Source organism: Macrotis lagotis, chromosome 4, assembly GCF_037893015.1.
Source record: "Macrotis lagotis isolate mMagLag1 chromosome 4, bilby.v1.9.chrom.fasta, whole genome shotgun sequence".
Classification (NCBI taxonomy): Eukaryota; Metazoa; Chordata; class Mammalia; order Peramelemorphia; family Peramelidae; genus Macrotis; species Macrotis lagotis.
This window is the reverse complement of record NC_133661.1, coordinates 190,333,744-190,340,621: the sequence shown is the minus strand read 5'-3', so window position 1 is coordinate 190,340,621 and position 6,878 is coordinate 190,333,744. Positions and strand designations below refer to the sequence as shown.

General features: G+C 33.7%; 1 pseudogene; it reads left to right on the top strand.

Annotated features, from left to right (window-relative positions):
• Positions 1-1,091: 1,091 nt before the first annotated feature.
• On the top strand, positions 1,092-2,031 carry LOC141520240 (olfactory receptor 4F6-like; annotated as a pseudogene).
• Positions 2,032-6,878: the final 4,847 nt, after the last annotated feature.

The following is a 6,878-nucleotide window of genomic DNA, read 5'->3' as shown; positions in this document are numbered from 1 at the left end:
ATAAAAATTGTATATAACTGATACATATGGTAATTAATTAGATTTCAGGCAGCCAGAAATCACTCCCTATGTACTCCAATACTGGATTTGGTCATTCCTAAATTTCTCAAAGTCTCACAAGTATCTGCCACCTTCTGGAATATTCATAAAGACCCAACCTTTACTTGAAGCTGCACATTGGATCTTCTCATAAATGTGTCCTTTAAAAATGCTATTAGGAAGTATCAGGAAATCATACATGATAAAAAATCTAAAATTAATATAAAAACAAACATTTAAATGCCTACTATGCAAGGGTAGACATGCAAAACAAAATGTCTCCTCTCAGGGAGTTTAGATTTTACTGGTTGATATATCTATGGAAACAATAAAAGCTAGCATTAAACACACAGTCCTTTTTAAATGTTATCTAAGTTTATCTAGGAAAAAAAAGGGGAGAGAGAGGGAGAATCACAAAAACTCTCTAAGAGCATGTATTGGGGATGAGGGATGGACTAGTGGAACAGGAAAAACTTAACAGAAGAAACTAAAGGTAAAGGAGAACCTTTATGGTAGAAAAGGTTTTTGATGAAGAAATAATGCATTCCAGGCAAAGGCATAGCTTGTATTGGAACATTATATGTTGGCTAGGCAATGCAAGAGATAAGGTTTTGGACTTGGAGTCAGAAAGACCTGCATTTGATTTGAGTCAATTTACTTAGCTTTTCTTAGTCTGAGTTACCTCATTTATAAAATGAAAGAAATAGATTCATTGTCTTCTAATGCATTTACCAGGGGGCAGTAGATAGAATACCAGCCCTGGAGTCAGGAGGACCTGAGTTCAAATTTGACCTCAGACAATTAATAATTACCAACTCTGTGGCTTTGAGCAAATCACTTAACCCCATTGCTTTGCAAAAACCAAATAAATAAATTTAAAAAATCTATGATCCTGTGATGGTAGTTATCCAGCCATACAAAATAATAAAGTGATAATTTCTGAAGTTTGAGCCCTATTCACTCAAGCTGTCTGCTTTCGATCCCAATAATTCTATTTTCTTCTTACTATTTTCTTCAGGTAAATTCCAGAACCTACTTTGCAAGCTGCATTAATGGATGGATCAAATGAGTCTGTGGTGTATGAGTTTGTTTTGTTGGGACTCGGTAATTCTCAGGAGATACAAGTTCTTCTGTTTCTGTTTTTTTCAGTTTTTTTTTGTGGTGAGTGTGCTAGGAAACCTCTTGATTGTACTGACAGTTATTACTGATACTCGATTACACTCACCCATGTACATTCTGCTGGCTAATCTTTCTATCATTGACACATGTGTTTGCAGTATTGCAACCCCTAAGATGATTTCTGATCTTTTCAAAAATCGCAAAGTGATCTCTTGGAATGGCTGCATTACTCAGATTTTCTTTATTCACACTGCTGTGGGTACTGAGATGTTTCTCCTTATAGTTATGGCTTTTGATCGATTTATTGCAATATGCAAGCCTCTTCACTACCTGACAATTATGAGCCTGAGAAAGTGCCTCTGCCTTTTGATAGCATCTTGGATTATTGGTATCATCCATTCTCTTGTGCAATTGGCTTTTGTTATAAACCTGCCTTTCTGTGGCCCTAACAAAGTAGACAGTTTTTATTGTGATTTGCCAAGGTTCATCAAACTTGCTTGCATAGATACCTATAGATTAGAGTTCATGGTCACTGCTAACAGTGGTTTCATCTCTATGGGTACTTTCTTCATATTGATGGTTTCTTACATGTTCATCCTGGTTACTGTTCGTAAACACTCTTCAGGTGGCTCTTCCAAAGCCCTTTCCACCCTGTCAGCTCACATCACAGTAGTGATCTTTTTCTTTGGTCCATGCATTATTGTCTATGTATGGCCCTTCCCCACATTGCCAATAGATAAGTTTCTTGCCATCTTTTATGCAGTTATCATCCCTGTTATGAATCCTGTCATTTATACATTCAGAAATAAAGAGATGAAAGTGGCAATGAGGAAATTGTTCAGTAACATCATGAGTTCCAGGAAGTTTTCTTAAATGTATATATCCTGAGCCTGTCAAACAGTTTGGAGACACAAGTAAATCTCCTGAGTTGTAGGAGTAATTTTAGTTAATATTCAAATATTTTTTTTGGGCTAAGGTCTCTCCTTAGAATTCTTGTTTACAATTAGCTAAGTCCTTCCAAAGGTATCAACATTCCAAAGACAGCTGAGAAGGCAAGGCAGTACAATGGATATCGAACTGGACTTGGTATCAGCAAGACCTAAATCTGAGATGGCTATCATCACACCTGATGAGCACTTTTGTTTAATAGATCATTATGACCTCACACAGAAAAATCAAGGTATATTTCCTGAAAATACAAAACTATCTCATAGTTTTTTAATCAATCAAAAATGATATATGAATGCTGAGAGTAGATATGACAGGAGCTGATGGGTTATTTGTGAGCCGAAAGGAAGACATGCCCAATTATTAGTAACTTCCCCTAGCTAAGAATGTAATCCTTTGACACATAATTGGATGACCAAAATCAAGTCACTTAACTTCTCTCACCTTTAGTTTTCTTATCTACAAAATGGAGATGGCCTCAATAGGCTCTAAGTTTCCATTTCAGATTCTTTGACATTAGATTCAGATTGGGACTATTATAACCTTCCTGATTATTATTGAAGACTTCTCTGGTTGTTGTTATCATGACATTTGTGCTCACTGGATCATGAAAAACATTGGTCCAGAACCAGAATGTACCTTAGAGACCCTCTAGTCAAGTTCCTCATTTTTATAGATGAAGAAACTGGGGCACAAGGAGATTAAATGCTCTGTCCAAGTTAGCATACTACTTAAGTGGAATAGGGACTTAGGTTCTTTGGCTCTAGACCTAGTGCTTTATCCATTATAACTTGTTGCCTTTAATTCCTTTTTAGAAGTTGGAATATAATAGGAATAAACACCCAATCTGAATTCATTTGTGTAAGGGACTGCTTCAGGGAGTTCCCCTCTGCTGTACCAATTTGATACTCAACAGTACTGCCTAGTTCATGGAGAGGTTTAGTGACTTGAATTTGGGTTCACAACCAGCTAATATTAATAATGGAACTTGGAGTTAGAACTTAATGTTTTTGAGGCTGGCTCTCTCTCACTATACCATGTTGCCTCTTTCCATTCCTTATCCTGTGAAGCTATTAGTTGAAAACTTCTGTCAGGAGCATATGTGTAATCTTTTGAATACTGTACTTGCATTTTTGATTGAAGTCATTTTCTGTGTAATTTCACATGGTTTTTCCTGATCAAAATATACTCTATTTTAATTGTTGTGTTTCTTTAGTGTCTTTTCTTGGTTTGTTCTTTATTTGAACCAGTAGTTCCCAATTTATGGACTAATGATTATTTGAGGTTTAGTACTTATCATAAAGGAATCTGAAATTCTATTTACTAAGTCTTGTCATTTTGATTTTTATGTAGCTCCAATAATATGTAGTGTAATACATGATATATTGATATGACATTAATATTCAAAATGATATATTGGGAACAATATTTTCTGTAGATTGAATGATGACCATATATGAATATGAGTATTAATGTTTTTAATATGTTTTGTTATGATAATTAAAAATAAATCAATTTAAAAGTATAATAGAATACTTAGTAATATTTTTATTGATCAATCTTATGTTAACATAATAAAGAAAAGTAAATAAAAAACAAATTATATTACCTAGAACTTTTTTTTACTTACAATTAAATAGTACAATGAAATAATTGCTCATAGTGGCTTTTTGTTAACATATATATTTTTTTTAATTTAATGAAAGATAGCATAAGTGCTATTAAGTCATCTTCATACATTAGGAATAGATTAGATACCTATGGTCAGTATGTTAGACACATCCAATTGTTAGTGAATTTTCCTTGGCCAAGAATTCAGGTGGCTATTGAAATAATTCTTTCTCCTTTACTCCTTCTTCCCTCTCTTTTCATCTGAATGGTTAGATGAAAAAATACAGAATTTTTTTTTTCTTTTCAGCTACTAAATTTCCAATTCTACCTTAAAGTCAAATTTTGCTACAAAAAGATAATATCAATCTTAATAGTTTTAGATTTCTGTATGTCTGTTGTCTGTTGTGTTGTCTGTGTGTAGTGATGCCAGTGTTTAGCTGAAATCACATAGGATTCATAGATTAGAGATTGGAATATTTGTCCAAATGTTAACAATTATCCTTTGTGGAGGCCTGTAAAACTATATGTACGTGAAAGAATCTTATGTTAATGAATTTTTGGTCAATTATATTTATTATGCTTCTGGAAAGGTGGAGTTTATTTTTAAATACATTTTTATTGTTGTCATTTGTTTTCTTATATTCAAAATCTAGATTTCTCATTGTATACTTCTCTTCTCCCCTCCTAGAGAACCATCCTATATAGCAAATAATATATTTTTGAAGAAAAAAAGAAAAAGAAGGCAGTAAAAAAAATGAGCAAAACTGATCAATACATGAAAAAGCCCTCTGATGGTAATTGAGATGTACTACATTCATGGTTCTTCCAAATCTGCAAAGAATGGGGGAGAAGATATCTACCTTTATCTCTTCTTTGGGGCTATGCTTGTACTTTGTAATTTTGCATCTTTTATTTTTGATTCTTTTGTGATTGTTTTTTCTATTTATATTGTTTCAGTCATTATAAATCATGTTTTTTATCTCTGCTTACTTCACTTGGCATCAGAACATAAACATCTTTTCAGGTTTCTCTGTATTCATTATAACTTTTCATTTGTTACAGTATGGTAATATTCTATTACATTCATGTACCACAATTTGTCTTGCCATTTCCCAGGTAATGAACATTTAATTTGTTTCTGATTCTTTGCTATCCCAACTGCTGTAAATATTCGGTATATATGGGAACTTTCTTCTTATCCTTCAAATAAAATCAAGAGTCTATCTTAATTCTGCAGCTTTTATTTTCCCCTCAAGCTAAGCAAGCCCTCTTTATTTTTGTCTGGAGCAGAATACTTTGAACTTTGGAGTCTCTGGCAATACTTTAGCCTAGGAGTCAAAAGAAGGGACAGTGAGTACAAGTGGAGGTAATTCTCTGGAATTGACCTGGTAGGAGGAGAAAGGCTTTAATTGAGTGAGATCAACTGCAGTTGATATTTCCAGTTGAGAATGGGAAAGTCCTTCTCAGACAAATTTTTTACTCTTTATTGACACTTCTTGGTTACACCTCCTTCAAAACATTTTACAATTTCTGTCAATCCCAAATTCTGGCCAACCATCATTGTCTTTTAGACATTTATTTAACTCTGGACAGTTACCACAAGGAAGAAGCCAAAATAGTCCAGCAACTGCCTTAGTTAGAAAACCTTTGGTATTTGTGGCTAGAGCTTGAAGCCAAGGGTAATGGTGATGTAGAATAAAAACTCAATGCAAATCATCACAGAGAAGAATGGCAAAAAATTATGTGCAGTAGCACCTCATAAAATATTTTAACATAGTGGAAGCAAAAATAAATCTTCAGAAAGTTTGGAGTATCATCCAACAAAGGAATTGGCAGAAGGACAATGAATAACTTGATTCATCAAATCAAATAAAAAAAGAACAAATGTTTAAAAGTCCATAATGATATTATCTTATTAGAATTATTAATGGGATCACCACGTTTGAACCTTAGAACATCAATCCCCCTAAAGACCATAAGGGGCAATTGAAATGACACTTAAGAAGACAATTCAGCAGCAACTAGACCAACTAACCTTATATATTGAAGAAATACATGATAGATATGACACAATCTTGAAAACACTGAGGAATATCCCAGGATCAGGAGCATATCAAAAGAATGGAAAAATATTATAGATTATCATTCTGACTCAAAAATGAAGGGTACCTCTGATGAAAATGCAACTAGGGAACTCACAGTTTTTTTCAAATTCCACAAACATTTATTAATAATTTCTTAAGTAGAATGTACTCTGCTATGTTGGAGTACCAAGACAAAATGAAAAATAGCTCAGCTTCAACATTCTTTTAATTTATGGGGGAATATACCATATACACCTTTAAATAAACATAAGAATTGAAGGAGAGGGAACACTCACAACCACAGAATAAGGAGAGGATTTTTTATTGGAGTATATAGGCTGAGTCTTGAATTAAGCTAAGGATCTTAATGGATGGAAATGAGTTTTTGCTACTACAGATGATATCGTCACAATCTAAACATGTGGAGAATTCACTATAAAGTTATTTCTTAATTCTCCCCCCCTCCAATGTTGACAAATGGACAAAACACAGCAAAGTGAAATTTTAAAAACTCTTTCCCAAATAAGAAGATTCTTATAAATTCTTAAGATTAGACATTTTACAAACCTTAAAAGGTCTTTTCTAACCTCAGGAAAAGCCAATCAATGTTATGCACAATCTGTATATGGACAACCTATATCAGATTACTAGCTGCCACAGGGAAGGGGAGGGAGGGAAAGAAAAATGTTTAACTCAAAACCTTGCAAGAGGATGAATGTTGAAAACAATCTTTGCATGTAATTGAAAAAAATCAATTAATTAAAAACCATTATATACAATCAACATGAAATTTATAGATTTTTTTTTGGCTATCAAACTGGGTACAGTGGAACATTTTCTAGGCTACACACCAAAAGAACCTTAGTGCTTCCACAGAGTGAGACCAACTATTTTCTCCACTAAGACTGATGATAGCAGAGAACAACAGATGACTGAAGAGACTTAATAGCTAAAAACCCAATAGAAAACAATTCTGACCATGAGAAGACTCTAATGGAGACGACAGATATCTAGCAGAGAGTAGCAGAATTATATCACCAGAGGTCATTATTGGTTCTGGAACACTGACAGTCTGAG